Source organism: Somniosus microcephalus, chromosome 7 (assembly GCF_052327205.1).
Source record: "Somniosus microcephalus isolate GS21.2 chromosome 7, FLI_Smic_1.0, whole genome shotgun sequence".
NCBI lineage: Eukaryota > Metazoa > Chordata > Chondrichthyes > Squaliformes > Somniosidae > Somniosus > Somniosus microcephalus.
The window spans coordinates 157,166,825-157,181,618 of record NC_140993.1 but is presented as its reverse complement, the minus strand read 5'-3'; the positions used below and the strand labels follow the sequence as shown (position 1 = coordinate 157,181,618).

The 14,794-nt window shown below is 42.9% G+C and overlaps 1 protein-coding gene across 11 annotated transcripts in view; it reads left to right on the top strand.

Annotated features, from left to right (window-relative positions):
• Positions 1-7,494: 7,494 nt before the first annotated feature.
• The window catches only part of ncoa2 (nuclear receptor coactivator 2), a 375,715-nt gene continuing 368,415 nt past the window's right edge, over positions 7,495-14,794 (top strand). For 4 of the 11 annotated variants that reach the window (XM_085993140.1, XM_085993133.1, XM_085993136.1 and 1 more), the window contains exon 1: positions 7,495-8,001. The gene's annotated coding sequence lies outside the window, so the exon portion shown is untranslated. The remainder of the gene's footprint in view (positions 8,002-14,794) is intronic. The other 7 variants (XM_085993134.1, XM_085993132.1, XM_085993129.1 and 4 more) reach the window with 3 other exon arrangements.

The window sequence follows — 14,794 nt, the reverse complement described above, 5'->3', positions numbered from 1 at the left end:
AGCCAGATTTCATTCACAGCCTAACTGTATGTGAACATTTATCCAATAACGATCGTAATATGATCGAGTTCAACGTAGCGTTTGAAAGGGAGAAATGCAAAACAGCTACTATGATTCTAGATTTGCGTAAGGCCGACTTCAAAGGGATGAGGCACAGACTGTCCACAGTAAACTGGACCAATCTGTTAATGGGTAAAATGACAGAAGATCAGTGGAAGATGTTCAAAAAATAATTTAAGGTGATATAGAACCAGTTTATACCCCTGAGGGGCAAGAGCGTTACTTGCCAAAAAAACAGTACTCCAGGTGTGGTCTCACCAGTGCCCTGTACAGTTGTAGCAAGACTTCCCTACTTTTATACTCCATCCCCCTTGCAATAAAGGTCAACATTCCATTTGCCTTCCTAATTACTAGCTGTACCTGCATGCGAACCTTTTGTGTTTCATGTACGAGGACCTCCTGATCCCACTGTACCTCAGCATTATGTAGTCTCTCCCCATTTAAATAATAATTTGCTTTTTTATTTTTCCTACCAAAGTGGATAACCTCACATTTTCCCACATTATACTCCATCTGCCAAATTTTTGCCCACTCACTTAACCTATCTATATCCCTTTGGAGACTCTTTGGGCTCGATTTTAATAACGGAGGCGGGTTGAGGGCGGGCCCGCTGCTCGGCAGCTTTCAGACCCGCATCCGGCTGCCGCCTCCCAGCACTTCCGATTTTGAATTGATTGACCTCATTACGGCCGACGTGCGGGTCCCTCCGGGCAATTGCTTGGAGGATGTCAGTTTCTCACGTCTGATGACACGTTGTTTGTTTGAAAATTTAAAGGGGCCATGTCCCCTTTGCATACAAATGTCATTGGGGTGGCTTGGTGCTCTGTTTACTCACAGAATCTCCCGCTCTGTTTACTCACAGAATCTCCCGCTCTGTTTACTCACAGAATCTCCCGCTCTGTTTACTCACAGAATCTCCCGCTCTGTTTACTCACAGAATCTCCCGCTCTGTTTACTCACAGAATCTCCCACTCTGTTTACTCACAGAATCTCCCGCTCTGTTTACTCACAGAATCTCCCGCTCCTATTATCAATGATAATAAGGAAATGGTGGACATGTTGAATAATTACTTTGCATCAGTATTTATAGTAGAGGAAGAGGATAGCATGCCAAAAATCTAATACCAAGGAAACTAATACTGAATCAGGGACAGGGACAGTAAAATTAATGTAAGTAAAATAACAGTAATGAAGAAAATAATGGCACTAAAGAGTGACAAATCCCCAGGACCAGATGGCTTCCATCTCGGGGTTTTAAAGGAAGTAGGTGAGCACATTGCAGATGCCCTAACTATAATCTTCCAAAGTTCTCTCGATTCAGGAACCGTTCCTTTAGATTGGAAAATTGCTCATGTCACTCCGCTATTTAAAAATGGTGAGAGAGGGAAACCAGGGAATTATAGACCAGTTAGCCTAACATCTGTCGTCAGGAAATTGCTAGAGTCTATAATTAAGGATAGGGTAACTGAACACCTCGAAAATTTTCAGTTGATCAGAGAGCCAGCATGGATTTGTGAAAGGTAGGTCATGCCTGACAAACCTGATTGAATTTTTTGAGGAGGTGACTAAAGTAGTGGACAGGGGAATGTCTAGGGATGTTATTTATATGGACTTTCAGAAGTCATTTGATAAAGTCCTACATAAGAGACTGTTAACTAAGGTAGAAGCCCATGGAATTGAGGGCAAATTATTGACCTGGTTGAGACCGGTAGTAGGGATAATGGGTAGGTACTCAAATTGGCAGAAGGTGACTAATGGTGACCCGCAGGGATCAGTTTTGGAGCCTCAACTATTCACAGTATTTATTAATGACTTAGATGATGGCATAGAAAGTCATATACTGTATCCAAATTTGTCGATGACACAAAGATAGGTGGCATTGTAGGCAGTGTAGATGGAAGCATAAAATTACAAAGGGATATTGATAGGTTAAGTGAATGGGCAAAACTGTGGCAAATGGATTTCAATGTAGGCAAATGTGAGGTCATCAACTTTGAACCTAAAAAGGATAGAACAGGGTACTTTCTAAATGGTGAAAGGCTAACAACAGTGGAGGTCCAAAGAGACTTGGGGTCCAGATACATAGTTCATTAAAATGTCATGAACAGATACAGAAAATAATCAAAAAGGCCAATGGGATGCTGACCTTTATATCTAGAGGACTAGAATACAAGGGGGTAGAAATTATGCTGCAGCTGTACAAAACCCTGGTTAGACCACACCTGGAGTACTGAGAGCAGTTCTGGGCACCACACCTTAGGAAGGATATACTGGCCTTGGAGGGAGTGCAGGGTAGGTTTACCAGAATAATACCTGGACTCCAAGGGTTAAGTTACGAGGAACGATTTCACAAATTAGGGTTGTATTCCCTAGAATTTAGAAGGTTAAGGGGTGATCTGATTGAAGTTTTCAGGATATTAAGGGGCACAGATAGGGCAGATAGAGAGAAACTATTTCCGCTGGTTGGGGATTCTAGGACTAGGGGCACAGTCTAAAAATTAGAGCCAGACCTTTCAGGAGTGAAATTAGGAAACACTTCTACACACAAAAGGTGGTAGAATTTTGGAACTCTCTTCTGCAAACGGCAATTGATGCTAGATCAATTGTTAATTTTAAATGGGAGATTGATAGTTTTCTGTTAACCAAAGATATTAAGGGATATGGAGCAAAGGCGGGTATATGGAGTTAGGTCACAGATCAGCCATGATCTCATTGAATGGCGGAGCAGGCTCAAGGGGCTGAATGACCTACGTTCCTATGTTCTTTTGGTAAACAACACAGTCGTGGATCACAGGCGGATTGATGTTCCTAATGTCCATGCTGTGCCCACCTTGGAGTTTGCCTGGAGTCACCTTGAAGCACGTGACACCGACTCTGTCACTGCCTCCCTAGTAAACCTAAATCTTTGCACGTATTGCTCCTCAGAAAAGTACAGGTAAGTCCATTAGTGCTGATAGATGCTGTTAGAAGGGTATTAGTAAATACGAGCCCCTATCTTGTAATGTAACCTAGATTCCCTTACATCCATGCATTCCTTCTCATCTCCTTCTTAATCCTATAAGTAACACAAATAAAGTGGTATTCCCATAGGGACATCCACTGTGTGTAGGGGTAAGTTGGGAGTAGCAGTATCTAACTCAAAGTTATTGTACAAAGCCCTATGATTCACATAATTGAGCAGAAGGAAAAAATGGTAAAAAGCTCACCCATATTTGAACAAACTAAATAAAATTGCAGGTGTAAGTAGCTGCCTGCCTCTTTAACTACTGGCACAGCAACGGTCACAGCCAATTTATATGGTCAAAATGAGGAAATGTTGTTTGACCAGCATAATGGCTGGGAAAAAAAACACAGGGCATAAGTCAAGAGTGTGATTGAATACTCTTGCCTGGATGAGTGCAGCTCCAACAACACTCAAGAAGCACGACACCATCCAGGACAAAGCAGTCTGCATGACCAGCAGCCCATCCACCACTTTAAACATTCAGTCCCTCCACCACCAGTCCAATATGGCTGCAGTGTGTACCATCTACAAGATGGACTGCAGCACCTCGCCAAGACTTCTTTGATAGCGCCTCACAAACCCTTGTCCTCTACTACTTAGAAGGACAAGGGCAGCAGGTGCATGGGAACACCATCACCTGAAAGTTCCCCTCCAAGTCACACACCATCCTGACTTGGACATATATTGCCATTCCTTCATCATCACTGAGTCAAAATCCTGGAACTCCCTATTTAACAGCACTGTGGGAGTACCTTCACCATACAGACTGCAGCAGTTCAAGAAGGTGGCTCCCCACCACCTTGTCAAGGGCAATTAGTGATGGGAAATAAATACTAGCCTTGCCAGCGATACCCACATCCCAAAAATGAATACATTTTTAAAAGGTGTAATTATGACACTTCTGCGTCATTCTAATATTGTTATTTCAAGTGGAAGCTTCCTGCATCTGCCCCCCACAAGTCTCACTGGAAATGTATGTGGTGTTACGAGTCTCTATCCCTTTTTACAGTCCGTTTCACCCCATGAATTGTAAACACCAAATATAACCAACACAGTAATTGGCCCCATTTAGTTTTGTTCAAGGGCACAACATAACGTGGGGCTGGGGTTCTCAGTTATATTCAGAGACGATTCATTTATCTCATTCATCAGTCTTACTGGGTCTGAATGGGACTCTACCTTACTGGATCAATAGAAGTATCTCTGTAACTTTCTCCCTATTACTCCCAGTTACTCTCAACATTCTCTGTTTCTCTTCTTGGAGATCAAATTCCTGTATTTTTTTTAGTTAAATAAAAGAATACACGTGAGTATAAAGCGATGTTTCCTTCAGCGGGGACAACATTTTTTAGCCTCTCTTCCTACTTTCTGATGCTCTTCCCTTTCTCTGTTACTCTCCCATAGGAACATAGGAAAGTACAGGACTGGTAACAACTTCAGAATCCATCTGGCCAATTCCAGAACTAATGCTCCTCAATTGCCTACTCAAATATCTATCCTATTCTGCCTCCATATGCAGTCTGCTCCATATGTTCACCATCCTCTGTGTAAATTAGTTAAATGTAAAGTGTCTGTGCACCTTTTCATTTCTAAGTTTGTGCTTTTGTCCCCTATTCTCAAATTTGTGACAATCTTGAACATATTACCAGAGTTCAATTTATCTATTCATTTAAGAACCTTGAATAGCTGATTAATATCTCTCTTGAGCCTTCTCTTCTCTGGTGTAAACAAGCCTAGGCCCTTCAACTTGTCCCCATAGCTCAAAATCCTTAAGCTGAGTATCAGTTCAGTTGCCCTTTTCTGCACTGCCTTCAATGCCTGTATATCCTTGCTGTAGTATGGTGACTAGAATTGTACAATATACTCCAGCTGTGGTCTAGTCCAGTTTCCCCAGCTCACCCCTCAATATCTGCCTTTCTAAAATTGAATGTTTCTTTTGTACTCATTCTCTTTGCCATCTTAAACTCCACCATATTATGGTCACTGTTGCCAAGATGATCTCTGACTTTTACCTGTGCTACTAGTTTTTTGGTTGTTACTATCAGGTCCAACAACATGCCCTGCACGTGTGCTCCTTAACCAACTGTTCCACAAAACAATCCAATATTGAGTGCAAGATCATGTTTTAACTTCTTTTGTACCTTTTATAAATTTCCCTTCCAACTCTGGTAAATTGAAGCCATACAAAACAAGTGCAACTGTTCAAGTACATGCTTCGCTTGTTTGAAGGCAAAGTTCCTGTTCCAACCCCTCTTCTTGACCTGGTGCGCAACACCAGTCACTCAAACAGTTGCCGTCCCCTCATATCTCTTATCTATATCCACAAAGTTCACATTATCCACATCCAGTCTAGATAAGTCCACCTACATTAGTAATCATGTAATCTTCCACATAAAAGGTTACACCCCTTTCCAGTTTGTTTTTTATATCTCTGCAAAATAATCAATATGTTTACCTAACCCTTGTCATTTTTTAACTAGGTCTTTGTGATGGCCTCCTCTCCAGCAAGGACCTCCAGGTCTCCCATATTGTTCCTATGACTGCTTGCATTCATGTATGGAACTTTGAGGAATCCATTTGCCCATCTCCCTAGACTGATGTGTTTAATTATTTTATTATTTATTTGTTTCTTACCTTCTTTCTCAGTGCCTGTTGCTCTCCCTTTTTCCCTGTACTTCTCTCGTTACTCTTTTCTTGATGTCTCAGTTAATCTCCCCTTTCTCTTTTTCTGTTACTCTCTGACTGCTTTTGGTTTTTTCTCCTGTGATCTCTAAGCTCTTCCCACATTGTCCTTTTTAATCCAGTGATCTTCAACTGCTACCTTTTCTTTCAACAATCCTTCTCAATTTAGCTCTCCATTTACAACTCATCAGTTCGCTCTATGGGCCCCTGAACAGATGGCCAGTGCGCATATAGCAAGTGAACAAGATTAAAAACATAAATCAGAACTGTGTAAGACATATGCGGCACAACACTGAGGCAAGCTCCCTGCGACCACAGGATTTGCAGATATCTTAAGACAGCCGTGGCCTCTATGGGCCTTCCCCTGACATTGCTTTAGTTCTGCAATGCTAATTTATGTCATGGGTACTGTAGATGTTCATTTTTTAAGTGCTGAGTGCAAAAACTGGGGAAATGAAGGGCAATCATTAGAAAACCTCTTTACTTTGGTACATTCATAATCATATTCCAATTCTATTTCCATCTACTACCTGCTCTGATTCTTAACATAATATATTCCTTCCGAACAACTTGTCACATTACCCCACATAAGCACCTATATTGACCATTTAGAATATATATTATTCTCTTGGCTATGGGGGAAAACACTGCATGAGTCTGCACTTTTGATTGCTACTCCTGTTATCAGATATCTCACTGAGATTCTTCCTTTCCTAAATGCTATTACCATTGACTCTTTTCAATGTTCTGTGTTTGTAAATATTACTTTTAGCTGTATTCCTGCTCATCAATCACCCCTGTCCTTGCTGACCTACATTGGCTCTCGGTCCCCCAATTCCTCCACTTTAAAAGTCTTATCCTTGTGAGTAAATCCCTTTATGGCCTCACCCCTCCCTATTTCTGTAACCTTCTCAAGTCTACAAGAACATGGCATTCCTCTTACCTTGGCCTCTTGTACATCACCTGCTCTTTATCCCAAAATTGGCGATCATGCCTACAACTATCTCAACCTACATTCTGGAATTCCCTCCCTAAACCTCTCCACCTCCATTTCCTCCTTTAAGATCTTTAAAGCCCACCTGTTTGCCCTCCTACTATTTCTTCATTGACTTGGCATCCATTTTGTCTGCTAATATCTCTGAAGTGCCTTGAGATATTTTTATACTTTAAAGATACTGTATAAATGCAAGTTGTTGTTATATGTCTGACGAATGTTCCCCCTTTTATATTGGCACTGAAAATGTGAGAAGTTTCTAAAGCCTGAATTTCTTAATTTGTTACATATTTGCAAACCTATTTGTGTCCACAGTACTAATGTACATTGCTCCTAATAGGACACAAACAGTTTTTACTCCCAAAGACACATCAGAATCCCTTAAGTGTAACTGTATAATACACAAGATTATCATCCTCCTATTTAAATCCCTCCATGGCCTTGTTACTCCCTATCTCTGTAACCTTCTCCAGCCCTACAAAACACTCCCCGTTCCTCTGACTCTGGCTTATTGAGCATCCACTTTCACTTCCTTCCACCATTGGCAGCTGTGCCTTCAGCTGCCTAGGCCCCGTGCTCTGGAATGCCTTCCCTAAACCCCGCCACCGCCTACTCCTCCTTAAAACCCGCCTGTTTGACCAAACTTTGAGACACCCCTCCTGACACCTCCTTCTTTGGTTGGTTGTCAATCTTTTTTGACTATTCCTCAGTGAATCGTTTTGGGACTTTTTGTTTTACACACTTCAGGAAGAGACAACAGACACGAGAAGCAGCTTGGGGCTGCTCTAATACATAACATTTAATCCTGCAGATCGTCCCATCCGCCGTGGTTACAGGCACATAGCCTCCTTGGCCACTAAAAGGAATGGTGTCAACAATGTTGTGTTTAGGGAAGTGTAGGATGGCGAATACTTGGACACATCGCCCATTAGCGCGGCCACCTTGCCGCCAGGTGAGGTGAGGGGGTTTCACGGCGCTCTGACCAGTCCTGGGAGCGGACTGTTTACAAACTTGTAAAGCGATGGCAGAGATGGTGATGAAGGCGGCTGAGCGCTGACCTGTTGTTGTGGCCCGGCCCTCGCCCCCTCCCCCATCTCCTCTCTCTGTCCCTCCCCCTCCGCTCCGCTCGCTCGAATTGTGGGAGGTTGCCATTTAAATACACAAGGAGCAACATGGCGGACAGTTCGGAAAGCCCGTCTTCAGAAGCGAAGGTCAGGCTGGTGAATCGCTGCTCTTGGTGACCCCCCAGCCCGTTCAGCCGGTGAGTAGGCCGCCCTTGCTCTCGGTCTCGTCGTGACGGGCCGGCTGCTTTTTATTTTTATTACTCCAGGTGAGACGGAGGGAGCCGACACGGCGGCGTGGGTCTGTTCCGACAGCGGGCGGGGGCTGCTGCTCTGTGAGCCCGGTCTTGTTGCTGCCGCTGCTTCTGGCCCGCAGCCTCCTCTCCGTATGTGAGCGAGGGGCTCGGGAACCTCCCCGGCCGCCCCCGGACAGGGGCTCTTCAGAGCCGGCTCCCCGCAACTTCTCCGCCGAGACCACTAAAGTCTGTGTGTGTGTGTTTTACATGAAATGTATCGGGGCCTCGCTGTTGCAATATTACTCGGTGTATTTTATTGTCGGGCTGGTTTGGCGCTGCTGCCGGGAAAGGCCGGGAAGGCGCTGCTTTCTCTAATTGGGTTAAACATTTCGCTAAAATGTGAGCTTTGCTTTTGGCTCTCCACCGAACTTCAACGGAAGCATCCGAGCGGCGCCATTGATGGACAGCGACATCGACCAATCGGAAAGCCGCCACTGCCTTGGCACGCCGCGATCAGCAGCGATTGAAGCCAATAGGCGGCGGCAGCGCTCGGGAAAGGGCGGGGCTAAGCTTTCTCGGGGCTTGAGGTAGGTTGCACTTGGAGCTCGCTGAACAGCTCATCAACAGTAATGATAAACACCGAGAGCGGCCCAACGCGCAAGCGCCGGTCAACCTCGCAGTGTCTCTCGGGAGTTGGTGTTTTATAGGACGGTTTCTTCCGGTACGCGCTGTGGGATGGGAGGGTGACGCAGGACTACAACTCCCAAGGATGGTGCTGTGCCTCTTTCACCCACTGGTAGCGGCAGAGCCGGGTCTTTGGGTTACCCTGAAAGATAAAACGGCGATTAAGGCCGGGACCAATGGCAGCTTCTCGGCCAATCCCCCTCATTCGGCTGCGCTGGTTCTTTTTGAGGCTACACGAGCACCTCTCGGTTGATGTGCACTCTGCGGAGTGAAACTTTTTTTCTCCTTTTCCCTAATGTATACCAGGCACCACTCTTATTTGTTGGCTGAGTTTTTTCGGGATTTTTTTTTTGCCTTCAGCTCGATTCCCCCGTCAGTGTGGTGGTTACTGTTCACAAACAAGAAGTGGAAAAGCACCAAGGATCCATTGTCGAAACCCTGCGGGCCTCTGTAAAACTTGCCCGCTCCATGATTGCAAATTACAACCCTTTTCTCTTTAATAGTACACTGCATTTTGGAGAATATCTTGTTCTATTTTTCCGCTGTTACAGAAGAGGAAAGTTTCTCAAACGTGGTCTGGCTCACCACATCCATTTGGGTCCACAATTATATTTAATTGGCCACAGGATTAATCATTCATCTGTGCGCATGATCAACATTGCTTACTATTGCGAAATAAACTATTTTCCTGAACATACTAAACTACTGGGTTACCGTTCTGTTGGTACAAGCGATGTTGCGGTACCCAACCCAGGTCCCCACTCTTATCAGTCTAGACAGTTTTGACAGGTTATTTGATCATAGAGGGCACCATAGCTGACTCTGATTTTGCATTTGCTGAATTTTACACGTGTCCAGAAACCCATATTTGTTTTTTTCCCTTTCTTCCCCGCTCCCCCAAAAATGATATGGGTAGCTATAATGCCCTATTGCTCCCCTGGTTAAGATGAGCTAATTCAGCACAGACTGGTTAATTTGGGCTGTTTCTGGCTTGTTTGGCTCTATTGACTGTAATTACCAGCTGAACTGTGAGGGGGTATCCTGCAGAACTCATTAAAAGGTGCAATTATCAAGACCCAAATCATGTTTTGATCAAGGAAAGATCATTGGTTCATCTAGCTGCTTTATGTTTGCTATGATCCACTAATAGCCCTGGATTATCTAATAGGAACTAATCTAGTCCTTTTTCAAAGCCATGACTTTCACTAGGCCTGCTGGTATCCTGTTCCACAATTCTGTCACCCACTTATTAAAACAAATGGCCTTATTTTCTTCTAACTTTCAAAACTTTAAACTGTGTTTCCTACTCTTCAAATCCTGTGTCCAACAGAATTACTTTACGGTATTGGAATTCTCCATACCTGTGAAAATCAGAGACTCCCTTCATCACCCTCTTTAGAGAATGAAGCCCCAAGGCAGATAATCTTTCTTCATAACTCATCCCTCTTAAGTTTAGGAATACGCCTCATAGGCCTCCTCTGAACTCCCTTTCACTTTTCTGCATCTCTAATACGGGGACCAAAACCGAGCACATACTTAAGGTGTAACCTTAACACGGCAAATAAAATTGCATCACCAACTTCAGTTATATATCCCAACATTTTATTTGCTTTCTTTATCACCTGTGAACACTGAACTCAAGGTTTCAAAGACATATCCATCAAACCTCCCTGAACTACTTTCTACTCCGTTGCCTCAGTCATGTTCCTGTTTAATTTGTAATCTATATTTTTGCGTCTACCCAATCTCATGACTTTATATTACCTGTGTTGAACTCGTATCTGCCAATTGACTGAGCCTGTCCAGACCCCTTTGGTTAATTGGACATTGGTTAGCACCCAATTTTATGTCAACCACAAACTTAGACAGCTTGGCCAATATTCCATCTTCTGCCTATGAACAACAGTAGCTCCAGCACTGACCCCTGTGGGACTGCACCGATGACCAGTTTCCACTCTGACTTCATCCTTTGTTGTCTAGGTGTCAGCCTCTGCTTAGAGGTAGCACTCTTGCCTCCGAGTTAGAAGGTCACCGGTTCAAGCACTACTCCTCCTTTCGGGCGCTCCTTAAAACCTACCTCGTAGGACAGGTGGCCAAAAGTTTGTTCAAAGTCTCCATTTTTGGCTCGGTGTCAATTTTATCTGATTACGCATCTGCAAAGCATTTTGGGAATTTTTACTACATTAAAGTTGCTATATAAATGCAAGTAGTTGTCAGAGGTGTCATTTGTTGAATGAGATGTTTAAGCGAGCTCCACCTGCGCTCTCGGGTGGGTGTAAAAGACTCCATGGCACATTTTTTGATGATTAACAGGGGAATCCTCTTGGTGTCTGAGCCAACATTTATCTATCCACCAAAATCAGATTATCTGGTCATTTATCCCATCAATGTTTGTAGGACCTTGTGTGCATATTTTTTTTTTACATTACAAGAGTGTTTACACTTCAAAAAAGTACTTTATTGGCTGTGAAGCGCTTTGAGGTCCCTACATAAATTGAAATTTGTTTGTTCATCCTTTTAGTCGCGTATGAATCGAGTCTAATACTTTGCCATCTATTCCATGTGAATTATTCTGTCATTTGGAGCAATGTCAAATGCCTTCCTGAACTCCAGGTATAGTAACACCTACCCTTATTTACCAGATCTGTAAACTCGTCCGATACAACTTGCCCCTTTTGACACAGTCCTTTTGAATGATGCCTTATTCTATCCTTCATCAAAACATTTTTCCCCACAATCATGAAGCTGACATGTCTGTAATTTGAAGGTTCATCCCTTGCTCTAAAGATGGGGTTATATCATTCCAATCCACTGAGATGTTACCCAGATTCAGTTAGATATCAGTGAAGGGATTTACATTCTCCTCCAATAAATCCATCAGCAGCTTTAAAAGGAAATCATTTCCAACATCTGCAGTATTTTGCTGTAGCCTTGATCCTGTTTACCTTCAGCTTCAGAAAAGTTTCTACTGTGCCTTCCGAAGGCTTTCCAATCCGCTCTCTCCATTATACTCAACTCGGATGTCTCTTTTGCCCCATCCCATCCCTTTCAGTGGCAAAAACGCGATCATTTAATTCTGCCAGTTCCCTGTCCTCGGACACCACCTCTCCACTATCCCTGGTAAATGGTTCAGTGTCACTCTGTACTCCTCTCTTGTACCTTTTTTTAAAGAATGCTTTGTTACTGTCCTTTTATATTTCATGCTATATTTATTATTTAGGAAGTTATCCTTCAGTTATTATTTAGGAAGTTATCCTTCAGCCTTGATGTTGAGGTACAGATCAGCTATTGCCTAAATCGTGGAACAAGCTCAAGGGGCTGAATGGCCTACTCCTGTTCCTATGTTCCTTTTTATTTATAAAAAAAAAAAAAAAAAATTCTCGATGTGACAAGGCTGGCATTTATTACCCATCCCTAGTTGCCCTGAGAAAGTGGCGGTGGGTCACCTTTTTGAACGTGGTTTGAATGGCCAGTTTAGAGCTAATTGCGTTGATGCAGGACTGGAGTCACCTATAGGCCTGACTGGGTAAGGGCGGTAGATTTCTTTCCCTAAAGGACATTAGTGAAGTAGTTGGTTTTTATGACAGTCCAACAGCATTTTGGCCACTTTTACTGATACCACCTTTTTTATATTTAGATTTAAAAAAAACTAAATTAAAATTCCTAAACTGCAATGGTAGGATTTGAACTTGTGTTCTCTGGATTACTAGTCCAATTGCATAACTACGACACTACCATAGCCCTTGTATCATTCCTATGCTCCTATATTTCACTCTTCTGTTTGATTTTCCACTCCTTCCCCATCTCTTTATTCTCTGTACATTTCAGAATTTTATACAGCTTTCTTCCTCCCTTAATCCTTCCACTTTTCATTCATGCTCGTTTTGACTTGTTTCTGGGATAAGCTGCATCAACAATTATTAAATATCCTTAACGCACTCTTATTTCCCCTCTACATCCTTTTAAAAATAATTCTTCATATTTCCACCTCTGTAACATCGCCAGTCTCTGCCCCTACCTCAGCTCATCTGCTGAAACCTTCATCGATGCCTTTGTTACCTCTAGACTTGACTATTCCAACGCACTCCTGGCTGGCTTCCCACGTTCTACCCTACGTAAACTTGAGGTCATCCGAAACTTGGCTGCCTGTGTCCTAATTCGCACCAAGTCCCGTTCACCCATCACCCCTGTACTTGCTGACCTACATTGGCTTCCGGTTAAGCAACGCATTGATTTCAAAATTCTCATCCTTGTTTTCAAATCCCTCCATGGCCTCGCCCCTCCCTATTTTTGTAATCTCCTTCAGCTCCGCAACCTCCCGAGATATCTGCGCTCCTCCCTGATTCTAATCGCTCAAACATCGGTGGCCGTGCCTTCAGCTGCCTAGGCCCCAAGCTCTGGAACTCCCTCCCTAAACCCCTCCACCTCGCTACCTCTTTCCTCCTTTATGACGCTCCTTAAAAGCTACCTCTTTGACCAAGCTTTTGGTCACCTGCCCTAATTTCTTCTTGTGTGGCTCGGTTTCAAGTTTTTGTCTTCTAACACTCCTGTGAAGTGCCTTGGGACATGTTACTGTGTTAAAGGCGCTATATGAAAACAAGTTATTGTTTTATTCCTTTTAATATAGCATTTCATCCTCTTAGAGTCTGCGTTGGTTGAGGGATAACCATTGGTCAGGACACTGGGGAACACTCCCCTGCTATTCTTCGAAATAGTGCCATGGGATCTTTTACATTCACCCGAGAGGCCATTGATTTAACATCTCATTCGAAAGATGGCAACTCTTGACAGTGCAGCAGTCCCTCAGCACTACACTGGAGTGTCGGCCTAGATTTTGTGCTCCAGTCCCTGGAGTGGGACTTGAACCCACAACCTTCTGACTCAGGCGAGAGTGCCACCAACTGAGCCACAGCTGACACCTACCAGACAGTGTGTCATGTGGGAAAACTACAAAACCAAGGAAACAAATGTTTTTTTCCATAATAAAACCTAATTTTGAACACAAAATTCTTCAGTTCTAATTTACTGTTGAGCAGTGCTGTGCTTGCCCTTTAAAGGTAAAATCAATTGCCACTTTTTCATTACTGACATAATTCATGATTGACTAAACATGATGGTGTGTTGTCTGTGTACATTTGCTCTAGAATTATTCCAAATTCAGACAAGTGGCTGAAAATTCCAGGCCTTGACTTTATTTTAAAACATACTATACCATTTTAAATGCCCCAAAGATTTGCCTTGTTGCTGTTGTTGTCATGCTGATATATGTATGTTCTTGCTTTCTTTACTCCTATCGGAACGAATGACCTAGACTTGCAGGTACAGAAATAAATGACATTATTTCCTTCATAGATTTATTTGAAATGTGAGAAAGCAAGGGTTAGTATTTTTAAAAAACCTGCTGCGTAGACACTGTACACACATGAAGACTGCACTGGAAAATGCAGATAAATACAGTGATTAACTTGAATAGTCGGGTCACTTCCTTCCTATGTTTAAAACCCTCTTCAAAATAAATAGGTTGTTTTACTACTAGGTGTTTTATTTACTATAGTTTTTCTTGAAATATATTGTGCCTGGTGCTGTATGTTTTTAATGAAGTTAATATCATTGTAGTTTAGAAACCAGACTCTGCAAGTCATAAGTGTCAGCCTTGGCTCAGTCGTAGCCTGAGTCAGAAGGTTGAGAGTTCAAGACTCCCAATAGGATTTGAGCACATAATCTAGGCTGACACTTCAATTTAGTACTGAATTATTGGAGGTGCCATCTTTTGGATGAAACAAAGAACTCTCAGGTTGATGTAAAATATGCCATGGCACTATTCGAAGAAGAGCAGGGGAGTTCTCCTGGTGTCCTAAACAACATTTATCCCTCAATCAACACCACCAAAAACAGATTAATTGGTCATTCATCTCATCGCTGTTTGTAAAATCTTGCTGTGCACATTTGCGTACACAAGAGTGATTGTACTTGAAAATAATTCACTGAGGGTAAAATGCTTTGGGATGTCCTGAAGTCAGGAAAGGTGCTATATAAATGCAAGTTTGTTCTTCTACAAAATAAAGATATGAGG